This window comes from Anoplophora glabripennis, unplaced genomic scaffold, assembly GCF_000390285.2.
Source record: "Anoplophora glabripennis isolate ALB-LARVAE unplaced genomic scaffold, Agla_2.0 scaffold154, whole genome shotgun sequence".
Lineage (NCBI taxonomy): Eukaryota > Metazoa > Arthropoda > Insecta > Coleoptera > Cerambycidae > Anoplophora > Anoplophora glabripennis.
The window spans coordinates 825,428-841,894 of record NW_019416346.1 but is presented as its reverse complement, the minus strand read 5'-3'; positions in this window follow the sequence as shown (position 1 = coordinate 841,894).

Sequence of the window (16,467 nt, the reverse complement as noted above, 5' to 3'; positions counted from 1 at the left end):
ATTAAATAAAATGTCTCAAATTAAATGGTACCTTCCTCTTTAAACGGGTTTATCTCAAAAAATATCTATTTTATGGATATTCAACAAGTATACCTTTTTTACGTAAAATACCATAAATTTTTATAAAACGATGGAAAATTTGGAGTATAGTGGAACAAAAATTATTTTCTAGAAATTTTGGTGGGGGGTGCTATGCCCGCGGGCCCCCATAATTATTATCGAGGATTTCATATTATCATCCAAAGCAGCTTCAAAAATTATAGATCCAGCCAAAAAATTTTCAAAATTTATTGAAAAATACAAAAGTTACAGCAAAAAAAAACATTTTTAATTCTGAACTTCAAGAGCTAATAACTCTACAGGTTGAGCCCGGAAGAAAAAATTTTATATGAACTTGTAACATTATTTTCTCATTATCTATCCATATCCGAGAGATTGCCCACCATTTCCGGGACACCCTGTATATAGCGAATCAGGTTTTTTGATTGATCAAGAAAACATCTATCTTTGAGAAAGATATGAACCGATTAAGTAATCGATTGAACATACATTTCAACAGTTTAGTTATTATCTAAATTGAGTTAAGTTACATCTAATTTAATCCTTACTATTTTCGAAGTCATTAAAAATAATAATACTACTAATAATACTAATTTTTAATTTATAGACAGAATAAGGTTCGAAGATTGGTACTTTTTTCAAGATCGTACCACAATTTTTAAATCAATATTAAAATTCAATTTATTAATATGTGTGCAACTACATGGATATAGTACTCGACTAAATAAATAATGAAAGTAGTAAAATAAATGCAAAGCTTCTAGTTAACCCTTTGCGTGAATCATCCGCTTGAAATGTAACAAATTCACAACATTCAGAACGTCTGAAAAATAATAAGCATCAATAACTGCTCCGTTGTCTTACATTATGACACATAGGTGAGGTGTTCCGTCATTAATCATTTCTTCGTAACACTTTCTGGTGTCTGGGGAAATTCCTTGAATAATAGCGTATCGGTAAAGCTATACTCAGACGCTACCTCTGTAAATAATAAAAAATAAGACTGTGCTCGAACATTTTGGATGGCATATTTCATTAATCAAAACACAGGTAGTTACAAGAGACACAGTGGAATTGTAGACGAGAAATTTACATCTTATTTTATTTTCATTGGTCTCATCAAACGAAATATTCGCAGAGAGGAAAGTAAGATTAGCTACCTACGTTTTTATACAGTGCATCTCGAATGTAATGAATTTAGAGTTATTTATTTATCGTTCTCAATAAATTTCTTATGTAATCCTATAACACAGCCCCACAAAAAAAAGTGTTCGGACTTGTGGGTCGGACATATGTATTCCCATGTATTTTTCGACGCTGAATCTGATCCCGAGCTCAGAAATGGCCCTCCACGTCTGGAATTGGCGCCAAAAATGGCCTCTATAGGGCCTGAAAGATGGATTCCGGAATGAGGCGAGGTCGAAGGTGCATTCTAAAGCCAAAGCCGGATTTGTGGTCGAAAAGTTTATGGCCAACTGAAATTCCCCGTTTGGGACCGGGAAAATGACCCCTTAGGGGCCTGAAAATCGTGTTTCGGACGTCGCAATCGCAACAGTGGTATTTTTATGTACTTTTAAATTCTGGAACTCAAACTGTGCTCGAATTCCAGAATTTAAAAACCATTTAACACCACTGTTGCGATTGCGACGTCCGAAACACGATTTTCCGGCCCCTAAGGGGTCATTTTCCCGGTCCCAAACGGGGAATTTCAGTTGGCCATAAACTTTTCGACCACAAATCCGGCTTTGGCTTTAGAATGCACCTTCGACCTCGCCTCACCCCGGAATCCATCTTTCAGGCCCTATAGAGGCCATTTTTGGTCCCTGGGGCCAATTCCAGACGTGGAGGACCATTTCTGAGCTCGGGATCGGATTCAGCGTCGAAAAATACATGGGAATACATATGTCCGACCCACAAGTCCGAACACTTTTTTTTTGTGGGGCTGTGTAATTTTTTTAGTGTTTTATATTTAAAAAATTATCCTCTTTCAGAATCTGAAGAGAAAAGTTGGGGATGCAATTTAAAAAAATTGTCATTGATGTCACAATTTCTTCAATAATGCCAGAAAAGACCTAATTACCATATCAATTGCATGGCATTTAATTAAAATCTCTAGATGTGTTTCAGCGATTTTGTGAAAAATAAATTTCATAAGTTTTATTGAATTTATACATTACATTCGGGATGCATTATATAAGACGATATATATGGGAATATGTGTTAGGTTTTTATATGATAGTTCATTAGGTCAAGATAAACGAGGTTGGATGAGATATAACATACAAAGTGTGTTACATTTTAAATGGTTTCTACTATTCAATCTGGCAGAAAGCAACCTGCTAATCTGCAGGTACTATGAATGCAAGACCATTATCGAATTATGTTGATAATTTCATTTCCTTGTTAAAATATTAAATTCACTCAACGCCAAAATAATTTCACTCATTGAATTTATTCTGTTATTTTTTACTGTGTATATAAATTTTCATTTGTTTGCCTTTAAGAGTTTTAAATAATTTCGAAAAACCATTTTCATGAATATCAATTTGGGCATCCTGCGTCTCGGAAACTATGCATTTCTCGACCTACATTTATGCAAACCTTTTACATATTTTGAGAAGTTAGATCATCAGGCAAAGTTTGCGTAAATTATTCCTTACTTAAAAATTAGTTCTTTGTGATTTGGCTAGACTATATTCATTCACAGTCACAGTTTGAAGATTTTCTAAACATTATGTTTCACAGCATTGTTTTACCTCCAATTCACTCCTAATAGTATTAATCATCCCCAACTGATTACCCCATAAAGTCCGAAAACGCAACTATGTGTAATAAGTTGCTAGGTATACGTATCGGTGTGGGTTGCTGATGTAATAAGTAGTGAGATAGTTAAACCAACACCGCTGTGAATAATCAGCGGTCCAGAACGTTATTTGCAGCCTTTGACCAACAAGGCGATTAATAAAGGTGGCCGTCTACGTTCACATTTTCACTCAATCGCCTGGCTACAGAGTACATCGAGAAAAAACATGTAACATGTTTTATGTATATTGAACCCTTCGTACCTGATAGCAATTGTTTTATTATTGTCTGCTTTGAAATGGTATGGAATAATAAAGTCATTTAGTCGTACGAGAAGATAGGCAGGTTTATTTAAAATATGAACTAAGAAATGGCATATATAAAATTTAAAACGAGTGGTATTATTGTGTTGGTGGCAAGAGCGGTGTTATAAAAATGGCAAGTGTGTTAGAACGTAGGACGTCTTTTTTTAATTAAATTTCCTTGATATGCCTATGTTGTTTATTAATTTAATAAAGGAGATACAGATTTAATAAGAGCAAAGAAAACGAAATCCAAATTCTCATAAACCGAGTCATATAAACATTTGCCCTGGAACTAAGCTTTTATTGAACCTACCTTCAGGTTCAATAAAAACTTACTTAAATACCCATAAAAAATGTGAAAGAACTTATTGTTACGAAATTGTATATAAACACCTACACTATAAGTTTATGTGATTTGCATACATAAGGAAAGCTTCTATTACTATGACTCTTTTGATAACAAAATATACAGGATGATTGCGAAAGTCGGTTATCATTTCAAGAGGTTTTACCTATTGACAAACTGATGCTATTCACAAAAAATCACTACAATAAAACTTCCTAGACTATGAGGTTAAAAAGGTGATTCATTTTTTAATTTTCAGGTATGTAAAAAAGCACTCATTTTGGATTTTCTGAGAAATATCGAGGTCAGGGGTAAATTTCACTAAAGGTACCGTAATCATTGCCTCAAAATACTATGAAATTCATATATTTGAACAAAATCAGTTTTGACCCATATTTGGGCCACTTTCCACCTAAATAGTGGATTTTTTGAGAAATATCGAAATCATGGATAAATTTTACTAATGGCCAGTTTTAACCCAAAAATTTCACTTTTCTCCGAAATTCATCGGGAAGTCCTGAATTTTGACTATAGGATCGTGTTCAGCCTGTATTATTAGTCATATAATCGTACTACCGTGTGGAAATTGTAGTATAACAACCCTAGGTTCGATAAAAAATAAGTAAACGTAGTTGTGGCCAAAAATATGTGGTCGTCATAAGGACTACCTACGTTGTGGGTATCTATTTTTTTAATTTACCGGAAGGCGCTGGCTACTAACTTTGTAGANCACAAAATATAACATTGCTTGCTATCATTTCTAGTCGTTACTTTTTGATATTTCAATAATCGCTTTTATTCTGCGTTGTGGTTTTGTTGGGTTGGTGTTAATGTAGGCGTTGGTGTATGTTCGTTAAGGACATTATTGTTTTAACTTTTCGACTTTTTTGGTGAGTATGTGATAAACAGTTTTGTCAAAGTGCAACATGTGCAATAATAACGAACTCTAAGAGAGATTAATTTATGCCCACTCGAGCATAAGTCAATACGTAAATTTCAGTTCATAATAAATAAAGAGACGCATAAAAATAAAAGAAGTTTGTGCTAGTATCTAGCCCGGCAAAAAATTTTAAGATCATTCCATAAAATATTCGCATAGATTACTCAGATATTTATTTAACCCATAAGTAGCTCGGTAACGTTATTTTAATGGGTACAAAATACCTTATTAAAATGTGGGTATTTCAAAAAACTTTTGTTGCTTTTGATATTTTAAATATGTGGTTAAATTTTGGCATTTAGTTTTGAGACACCCTGTATATTACATATACTGCTTCATTTTGATGTAAAAGGAAACTGTTAAAATTAAAACCCCACTCTCAAAAACACCCTGTATATTTGAAAATGCATATGCTGTATGTTTAGTTGTAATAATAAACATCGGACACTTTGTGGCGACAATCAAATAAATAAACAGTAATCTACAGTAGGTATGTCCACAGTTAGAGTGGAAAAGAGGGAAAATATTTTTATTTTTTCATTTTACGAGAAAAAGGCATTCTTGATTAAAATATTTGCTTGTCTTTAGAACGCGGTTGGAATGGAGAATTTTTTTTGCATATACAAGGTGATCAGAAAATCGGTAAATATAAAAATCGTTCAATAATAAACTGCCTTTGTTTTTAACAATACAGAAATATGTTAATAAGGAAAGTTGCTTGGAATTGAAATTTATATTATAATTTCAATTTTTGTATGAATCGTCCTACTGTGATAGAAATGGACAGTTAAACATTTTTATTGTTTATTTTACGAGAAAAATGCATTCTCCATTAAAATTTCCGTTGCTCATACACATTAAAATAACGTTATTAAATAAAAATTACTAAATAAAGTATTTCATGCGAGTTATATTTAAATAATGAATAAAAGACAGTGTTCTTGAACGATTTTTGTATTTATCGATTTTCTGATCACTCTGTATACGCAAGAGGCAAGTTCTCCTTACCAACCGCATTTTAAAGACAAACAAAAATTTTATTCAAGATTGCCTTTTTCTCGCAAAATAAACAATAAAAATTCTTTACTGTCCGTTTCTATCAAAGTAGACCGATTCATACACAAACTGAAATTTTATTCTTCACCGATTTTCTGATCACCCTGTACATGCAAGATGAAAGTTCTCCATGTCAACCGCATTTTAAAGACAAGCAAAAATTTTAATCAAGATTGCCTTTTTCTCGTAAAATGAAGAATAATAATATTTTCCCTCTTTTCCACTCTAGCCGTGGACATACTGTATATTATGCTAGTAAGCGGCAATACGCGTGTAGTAGCAGAAATAGGCTAAAACTATGATAAAGCCATTTGCCGCTCTATGCTCACGATACACAATGCTGCTGACTGCAATAAAAACATGTGCCATACACTCAACCAAGCAAATCGACAAACTCACTCACAAGTAACAATGAAATGCACGACCAACGTCCCTCAGCAAAAAACTTGAATTGTTTACCGGCACGCCAGGCCGACAGGGCAGGCATTAGGGTGCCGCTAGATACGTATCGAATAAATTGATCGATGCGAAGCTTCATCAGACGCAAACATGTACATGTTATTGTACAGTGGTTTAGTATAGAAAAATAGACACTGCCTCTATTTGTTTCATACTGTTATGCAAATACTTACATATACATACAGGGTGTCCCGTTTAAAACTCCCCAGCTGGATATCTCGAAAACGGAAAAAGATAAATGATTTCTGAAAAATCTACTCTATGGTTTTAATAAATGGCTTTACTTGTGAGTACAAATCCCGTTCTTCTCAGTGCAGGTATAGACTGAAAAGTGGCGCATATGAAAGATCTCTAAATTATAAGCAACTTTTGTGATATAAATTTTCGATAAATTTTCGAAAAGCCACTAGTTTCCGAGATACATGGATTTGAGGGTTTTTTCCCAGGAGGAAGATTTTTTAAACTTAAGTTTTCAGGCATAACTACAGCAGATTTTCGTCGTATTAGATTGCTTTGAATAAAACAGTGATGAATCCTCAAATCCAAGTATCTCGGAAACTAGTGGCTTTTAGAAAATTGTTTATATCACAAAAGTTGCTTATAGTTTAGAGATCTTTCATGTGCGCCACTTTTCAAAACTGCTGTCAACAAAATATGTTTTCGGATTGCAGCGACATCTATACCTGCACTGAGAGAAACGGGATTTGTACTCACAAGTATAGCCATTTATTGAAACTATACAGTGGATTTTTCATAAATCATTTATCTTTTTCCGTCTTCGAGATATCCAGCTGGGAAGTTTTAAACGGGACACCCTGTATGTTCTCATAATGTAAAGAGTGCAGTTATAAGAACGTTGTGTCACATTTTGTTTGAATAAAATTATATAAAAGAGTACCCGGCCTACAGCTAACCCTGTACCACATTGCAGCCGCCCTAACATTTCCGACCTGTAATTATAACAAAGCATTAAAGATTTCTCAGTGTGTAGTGGTTCATCCTGAAATTGTACACTAGCTTGATTCCAGAGTACTCGCAGTTCGGGTTGTATCTTCAGCAACGTGAAGTATTTGCATGTGTAGATACCTTAAGAGTCTCCGGTCAGTTGGCCGACGCAGATTTTATGGCTTACTGTCAAGAGCTCCTTGTAATGACGGAATTGCACGGTGATGAACTTTGTATGCGGCTCGTTACCACCACGAACGGAGTTGACTACAAAATTACTTGGCTATCTCCTGGAGCGTGTACCGATTTTACATACCTTAACAAGATTCCAACTACTATATTTATCCACTTAAATCGTTGAGCTTTCTGTAACCGGAGCCTTTAACGTAGGAGCATGGTTGTTCACTAATGTTACACACTTTGTGAAACATTAGAACGTTGTTGATTTTTTGGGGTTGATTAAGAAAATTTAAATAAATGTTAGAAGTCGAAAAGTCCGTGTTTACGTGAACAGATCAATCCCATTCCCATGTAAGTAAGAAATTTAATTATTGTCAACAATTGTTCACTTTATCAAATTTATTTGCTAAAAGAATCTTTTATGGGACAAAATTTAAGTTCAAGAGATTTTTTTAAACAACGCGATATGTCTCAAGGAATCTAAACCGATGGCAGTTTGAAAATTGTTCGACCACTCACACTATTGCGGAAGCCTGTAAATTAAGAGGGATATTTTTTATCTGGATTTTTCAGCCAGTATGAGTACCTACATGTTGCGAATATTGTTTATCGCATTTCGTGTAAACACATCGGTGTAAATCGAGGATTTTGATTATTTTGTTGTAACAACCATTCAGAAAATCTAACCCGTAATGTATAATCCGTTAGTACTAATGCTTATACGGGCTGTACGCGATGGGGATACATTTAAGCCTGGTGTAATGCGCGACATTGTTGATTGGTGTACTTGTCGAACAATTTGCTTATGGCAATTTTCTGGCACAATATTTAAAATTTGTTCCCATGCTGCTACAATATGATACGGACGCTTCCGATCTACATTACGTTCATGATTCGATCGCAAATTTTCCTTTTTATCTTGCCATTAAAATATCGCGATAAAGCAAGCAACATTTGGCACAAGTCTTCCTGGAAAAGGTTCTACATACAAGCTAGAAAGAAGCTGCTAACGCATGTTGTTCTTCTGCGTTGTAAATTAAAATAATATTAATTAACTCTGCATTGCTATACTTAGGTAATAATAAAAATACTATGAAAATCTGTATAAATGGGCATCAAATCAATCCAGGTGTAGCTACCTGAAGGGTTGCACCAAAAGATATTATTCAATAAACATTCACTCAGCTAGGTAGTGCCTATAAATATAACGATTTCAAATATTTTTTTCCATGTTTGGTGAAATCAACTCTATTTTAATAAATTCTAAAAGTTTTTTGGAAAAGTTGTATTTAGGAAGATTATTAGATTTAGTTATAGGTAATATTATCTGTGAAGCTACAACGCTCCTAATATGATAACGCTCCTTTTGTCTGTGAAGATGCTTATCATCTTCCTTTAATAATCAGTTTGCGCCCTTTTCTACTGTCAATCCTGACATTTCGGTTAATATAAATAGCAAAAAGTATAGTTTTAAAAAAGCCTATTTTCTATCCCTTTATAATTCCCTATTTGAAAATGACTGGAGTTTTTTAGATGAAATAAACAACATGATTTTGCAATTATTTATTCATTTATTTAGACAATACACTACCCTACAAAAATTCCAGTTACAGGATAGGTACAAATAGAAAACTACATCATACACTACATGATATGAGATAACTAACAATACAAAATATTACATACCTAAACAATTAGACAAAACAGTAGATAAATGAAAAACAGATATAATTTAATTTGTAAATGTAACTTTGTGACATTTTAATTCTTCCATGAAACACACAAATAACTTTATACCTAAGTATTTTGAGTTGCCTATTCGAATATCGTATAGCGGTTCGGAAAGTGAAAGAAATCACCAAATTTATTCGTCCTCCTCACACCTAGTTCACCGTTCATAGGCACAGTAAAATTTACAAAAACCACGAGATAAAAAGGTGTCCTAAACAAAGCAGGTGTCTTTAAGTTTTAAAATAGCTCGGCCCGTCTTTTCTATCATATTATCGGATCGCCAATATATTTTATTTATATACTCCTATAACTCATTATTAATTTATTATTTACCTAATTCCCTCCCTTGAGTGTTGATAATGTTTCCATTAGTGGATTGGTATCCCGGAAATTATAGGTTATTATTTACTTTTCTGTTGGTATCTTTATTGTTTCCCTCCAAGACTTTTTCAAAATATATTTGAGACTCTTGGAAAAAAAAAGTCAGTCAGGTTTCTTGCTTTTCAAGTGTGCACGACTAAGTGGCCAAGCTCTTTTGCGAAAGTTAGAATCACCCTAATTTGGGATTTAAAGTGCTTTTGGCAGAGATTTATGCTTTATTGGAGTTATTTGGTATTAAAAGTATAGCCTTTTGGGGATTTTGTGTCATCAGCATCACTTGTCCAGCACCTGGAAAATAATTTTCCACGATAGAGGTTTTTCCTCTATAGTGTGTCACCATCTACACCATTTTACCATCTCCTGATAATCAGAAAACTCTCTACAAAGGAGGTATGTACCTTATAACAATTATTGTTAACCTTTCATTCATGTGCTGGGGCGTTAGCTAATGCCTTTTTGTATCTTTAGGGTTTTTTTTTTGTTGTGGGACTTCTTTCCCCCACCAAGGTTACCCCTACCACACGTGACCGACCGGGATTACGTAACCTCCCTTGAGGGCCTTACCAACCACCAACCCTTGGCAGTTTTAGTGGGCTGTTTCCACCCGCCGCCTTCCGCTACGTGGAAGAATACTTACCTCTCACCACTCAAGTTGACTCACCCTTACTCAATTAGATCCCTCTGGAACCTACACCTTGGGACGTTTGCCAGATAAGTGGATGACACATTATCGTTGTTACTATCATTATTATGTTTATCTGAATTACTATTAACTGGTACCTGTGTAAGGTATTATCTAAATACCACCCCTAGTTATGAGGAAAACCATAAACTTTAGTTTTAAGAATTACCCAAATTTACGTTTGATGTAGATTACGCGAACTTATTAATTTTCTCCCTTTGATTACTAAACGAACATTAAATAGCCAACTATTCGTAAAATTAAATTAGATAATATTTCATACTACTTGTTACCTCATGTAAACCAGGTCGTGGATATCCATTGATTGGTATAATAATATGTTAATTGATATTCGGTTGATTAATGTTTGTAAGATTATTATCGTAGATAATAGTTATTCAAAATATTCTTTAATATAATGTTTCGTACAATAAAAATCTCTTGAATATTTCCATCCACTCTGATTCTAAGAGAACAATCCCAAAAGAATAGAAAAAAAATTGTTACTTAATCAGTTAGATTTGGGAACTCTTTTGTGGTTTTCGAGTTCCCAGGTGAAGCGAAAAAGGGCAGTTAAATCAAATCACATGGCGCCCTATTTAAAAATATTCTAATTAGTTGGCCTTGAAACCTGGAAAAGGCACTGCCTCTTTGATTTGTTTTTTTTTACTTATTCTATTAAATTGGAAATAGCTAGCCAGGGCATATGGCGTGCACATAATGTCACCGGGTATCGTTAGTTAGTACCTTTTTAACATTTATTAACTCCCTGAGATTTCTGCACGTTATAACTTTTTTAATTATGGCTATATTACAATTAAAAATGATTTTGAAACAGATTATTTTTATCACACATTTGTAAAAGAGGAGAGTATTTTTGAATATTAATTCTTGACATAGGTAAATAAAACAATGAAGAAAAACGAGATGATAATCTAGATATATGAGAATTTAACAATGAAAGTAAAAAACGACAGTCAATTGCGTTATGTAATAACTTTTATAAAAATATCAATTGCGCAATCGTTCTACGTTCCTCTAAACTGCGAAATGAAAATCTATTTAAAAGGTCACATTGAAGGATATCAATAGGTGGATAATTGCCATCTTCTCTAAAAACTGCAGCCTTTAAGAAACGTCTCTGAACTCTCTATATTAGTTATGTAAATATTATAGTAGGGTGACCACACAATGCAGGAATTTAGATCTTATAAAAGCTGAATATAACAATTTAAAAGTAGAAGGATTATTAAAATTCTTAGAGTAGCGTAGTACAAAACCTAGCATTTTAAAGCTTTCGTTCATAATCATATTAATATGGTACGAAAAAGACAATTTACTATCAAATATTACACCTAAATCACGGATGGTATGTGGCCTGGTAAGAATAGTATTATCAATACAGTAATCAAATACAACCGGTTGCTGTTAGAGAGAAGGTCATGACATAACACTTTTTAATACTAAGCTATAAGTTATTAACATTGCACCATAAAACAATTGTACTTAAAGCAGATTGTAAATTTAAACAGTCTTTTCCGCCACTTATACTAGTATATAGCTTCATGTCATCAGCATATAATGAACGATTAACATCAGTTCTAACCATAATATCATTAATTAACATATTAAAGAAAAGAGGATCAAGAACCGATCCTTGAGGTACACCAGAAGTAGCTACAAATTCTTTCGACAGCCGACCATGATATTCAACAAATGCATGCCGATTTAATAAATAAGATAAAAAGAAGTGTAGTAAGTCCTTTGAGAAACCGAAACTATTTAATTTAGTAATCAATAAAACACCATGATCAAGCCGATCAAAAGCCTTTGTACAGTCGGTGTATATTACATCTACTTGCGAATTCGAATCAACAACACCCGAGATATTGTAGTATAACAACCCTAGGTTCGATCAAAAAATAAGTAAACGTAGTTGTGGCCAAAAACACGTGATCGTCATAAGGACTACCTACGTTGTGTGTATCCATTTTTTTTATTGACCGGAAGGCGCTGGCTACTAACTTTGTAGAGGGGATGTATGGTTTAATTATATAAAACAAAAGCAGAGTAAATACACCTAACCTTTATTTACATACAATTCAAATTAAACATGTGACCAATAGAAAGTACAACAAAAACATTAACAACCATTGAACATAGAATGAGAGTGCCAGGCTCACCTAGAGCTCCTGTGGGGAAAGAGCNGCCTATCCATCGCCCCTGAAAATATTTATGAAGAAAACTGTGCACCCTCCTTTCGTTATGAGCCGGTGCCCCGTCTTGTTGGAACCAGATATTTTGTCTCATAACTAAAGGAACTTCTTCGAAAAGAACATTTAGTTGGGTCTGAAGGAATTGTAAATAATTGCGACGGTTCAAATTTTCCTCATTTATTTGTCATTAATAATACCACACCATACATTTATAGAAAACGTGATTTGTAAATGTTTGTCTTTGGTCCATCTAGGGTTACTATCATGCCAGAAATGGCTATTATGTCTATTCAAAATGCCATTTTTTGTAAATCGACTCTCGTCAGTCCATATAATGTTATTTAAAAACCGGCCATTTTCTTTAGCCTTTATTTCCATTTCTGCAATAAAATTTAGTCTGTAGCATATTACCAGGACGTAAATTATGTAAAAGATGCACATTGTAAGGATGATACGTATTTCGCATCAAGATATTATGGACCGATGTTCCGGAAATCCCCGTTTCTTGTTGTATAACTCGCACCGAGGTATGAGGATTTGTTTCAACCTTACCGAATACCACGGCAGTATTTCTACGATGCTTCTTTTTATTAAAAGAACCACAATGAAGCAAATTCGTCGATAAAGACAAAAAGGTTTTATGATCGGGATGTCGACAGTTTGGGTAACGTACCTGATAAAGTCTTTCTGCTTCTCTGGAATTTCTACGGCATTCACCGAATATTAAAATTATGTCGAGCTTTTCTTCATTCGTGTACTGGACGATACTGAATAAATGTCAAATGTGTCAAAGTTGAAGGTGTAGACTTGTAGTTATGGTAATAGTAATATGTAATCGACTTTCAAGACAACAAAAAAAGGTGCAAGAAAACGACCAGTTTTTAAATAACATTATATGGACTGACTATGGATATTATTTGTTAATTTTGCATCAGTTTTTGTTAAATAAATATTATTTTATCTTGATCGAAGAGACTATGATTTGCGTAAACAAGATTAAATGAAGTAATTTCCTGTGATATCTATTAGTTAAATAAAATTAATAAATCACTGTTTTATTCAAAGCAATCTAATACGACGAAAATCTGCCGTAGTTATGCCTGAAAACTTAAGTTTAAAAAATCTTCTTCCTGGGAAAAAAAATCCTCAAATCCAAGTATCTCGGAAACTAGTGGCTTTTAGAAATTGTTTATATCACAAAAGTTGCTTATAATTTAGAGATCTTTCATGTGCGCCACATTTCAAAACTGCTGTCAACAAAATATGTTTTCGGATTGCAGTGATATCTATACCTGCACTGAGAGGAACGGGATTTGTACTCACAAGTAAAGCCATTTAATGAAACTATACAGTGGATTTTTCATAAATCATTTATCTTTTTCCGTCTTCGAGATATCCAGCTGGGAAGTTTTAAACGGGACACCCTGTATATTCTCATAATGTAAAGAGTGCAGTTATAAGAAGGTTGTCATATTTTGTTTGAATAAAATTATATAAAAGAGTACCCGGCCTACAGCTAACCCTGTACCACATTGCAGCCGCCCTAACATTTCCGACCTGTAATTATAACAAAGCATTAAAGATTTCTCAGTGTGTAGTGGTTCATCCTGAAATTGTACACTAGCTTGATTCCAGAGTACACGCAGTTCGGGTTGTATCTTCAGCAACGTGAAGTATTTGCATGTGTAGATACCTTAAGAGTCTTCGGTCAGTTGGCCGACTCAGATTTTATGGCTTACTATCAAGAGCTCCTTGTAATGACGGAATTGCACGGTGATGAACTTTGTATGCGGCTCGTTACCACCACGAACGGAGTTGACTACAAAATTACTTGGCTATCTCCTGGAGCGTGTACCGATTTTACATACCTTAACAAGATTCCAACTACTATATTTATCCACTTAAATCGTTGAGCTTTCTGTAACCGGAGCCTTTAACGTAGGAGCATGGTTGTTCACTAATGTTGTACACTTTGTGAAACATTAGAACGTCTGTTGATTTTTTGGGGTTGATTAAGAAAATTTAAATAAATGTTAGAAGTCGAAAAGTCCGTGTTTACGTGAACAGATCAATCCCATTCCCATGTAAGTAAGAAATTTAATTATTGTCAACAATTGTTCACTTTATCAAATTTATTTGCTAAAAGAATCTTTTATGGGACAAAATTTAAGTTCAAGAGATTTTTTTAAACAACGAGATATGTCTCAAGGAATCTAAACCGATGGCAGTTTGAAAATTGTTCGACCACTCACAACTATTGCGGAAGCCTGTAAATTAAGAGGGATATTTTTTATCTGGATTTTTCAGCCAGTATGAGTACCTACATGTTGCGAATATTGTTTATCGCATTTCGTGTAAACACATCGGTGTAAATCGAGGATTTTGATTATTTTGTTGTAACAACCATTCACAAAATCTAACCCGTAATGTATAATCCGTTAGTACTAATGCTTATACGGGCTGTACGCGATGGGGATTCATTTAAGCCTGGTGTAATGCGCGACATTGTTGATTGGTGTATTTGTCGAACAATTTGCTTATGGCAATTTTCCGGCACAATATTTAAAATTTGTTTCTCGGCTGCTACAAATTTTCCTTTTTATCTTGTCATTAAAATATCGCGATAAAGCAAGCAACATTTGGCACAAGTCTTCCTGGAAAAGGTTCTACATACAAGCTAGAAAGAAGCTGCTAACGCATGTTGTTCTTCTGCGTTGTAAATTAGAACAATATTAAATTAATTCTGCATTGCTATACTTATAGGCCACGGTAATAATAAAAATACTATGAAAACCTGTATAAATAGGCATCAAATCAATCCAGGTGTAGCTACCTGAAGGGTTGCACCAGAAGATATTATTCAATAAACATTCACTCATTGTCAGCTACGTAGTGTCTTTAAATATAACGATTTCAAATATTTTTTTCTCTGTTAATATTGTTTATCAATAACTTGGTGATATCAACTCCATTTTAATAAATCCTAAAAGTTTTCTGGGAAAGTTGTATTTAGGAAGATTATTAGAATGCTTATTAACCCCCTTTAATAATCAATTTTCGCCAGTTATCTACTGTTAATCCTGACAATTGATATATTGTGATCGGCTTTACAAAATATGTGACGCTAATGTACCTCTGTATAAAACTTTGAAACAGAAATATCCACCGTGGTTTGACTCACAATCAGATACAATTAGAAGTATAAAAACTAAGATCGCAAGAATAAAAATACAAGAAATGATTATTATTTGCATGAACTCAAACGATTGCGAACTTTGATTAAATGCCAAATAAATGTTTCTTATTTTAATTATATCGAAAATATTCAGTCCTCAATTTCTAAAAATCCGTATAAATTTTGGTCATATATAGTCTAGAAAGGGTTCATCTAGAATACCGGGTGAGGTTTCATACAGCGGTGGTCAATATAATACACCAAGTGACATTGTAAATGCCTTTGCTTCCTCGTTTTTTTATAGTGTCTTTCAGCCTGAGTTAGATTGTAATGATTTTACCAATATTTTAATAATACATCTCTGAATGAGGTTTTTGAATTAGAAGCATTGAAAAAGTTAAAAAATAAATTGGCGTCTGGTCCAGATAGAATTCCATCTTTTATAGTAAAAGATTGCGCTGCTATTTTTATGGTTCCCTTATGTAAGAATTTTAATTTACAATTAAATCTGTAACTTTTCTTGCTTGTTGGAAGATGCCTAGATTTTGCCCAGTATTCAAGAGTGGGGAATTACAGACCTATATCAATAATTTCAATTTTTTCGAAGTACTTTATGACCGCATCTACATATTTGTATGTAATTTAATTTCTCTTTACCAATATGGGTTCGTAAGTGGTAGGTCTACTGTAACCAATCTTGCTTTATTATCACAATATATTGTCAGTGTTCTAGATAACAGAGGTCAGGTAGATGTAGTATACACGGATTTCTTGACATAATTAATCACAGTGTTTTGCAAGTTGGCAAATTTTGGTTTATCCAACAGTTTTATTAACTTCGTTAAATCCTATTTATCCAAGAGGGTTCAATTTGTCAGCCATAAAGGCTTTGATTCATTAATGTTTACAGCTACCTCTGGAGTTCCCCAGGGATCTACCTTGGGCGCTCTTCTGTTCATTTTATTTATTAACGATTTAAGTGACGTTATTAACTGCTTCAAACTTTTATTTGTTAATGACTATTCAGCCGTGAACTTCTTGAATTGATTGTCAGCAAATGACCTTGACCGCATTCAACATTGGTATCAATTGAATAAGTTACATCTAAATCCTTCGAAATGCAAAGTTCTTACACTTCGCTTTCACGTTGTGAGTCGTTTAAGGATTTGGTTGTATTATTTGATAAAAA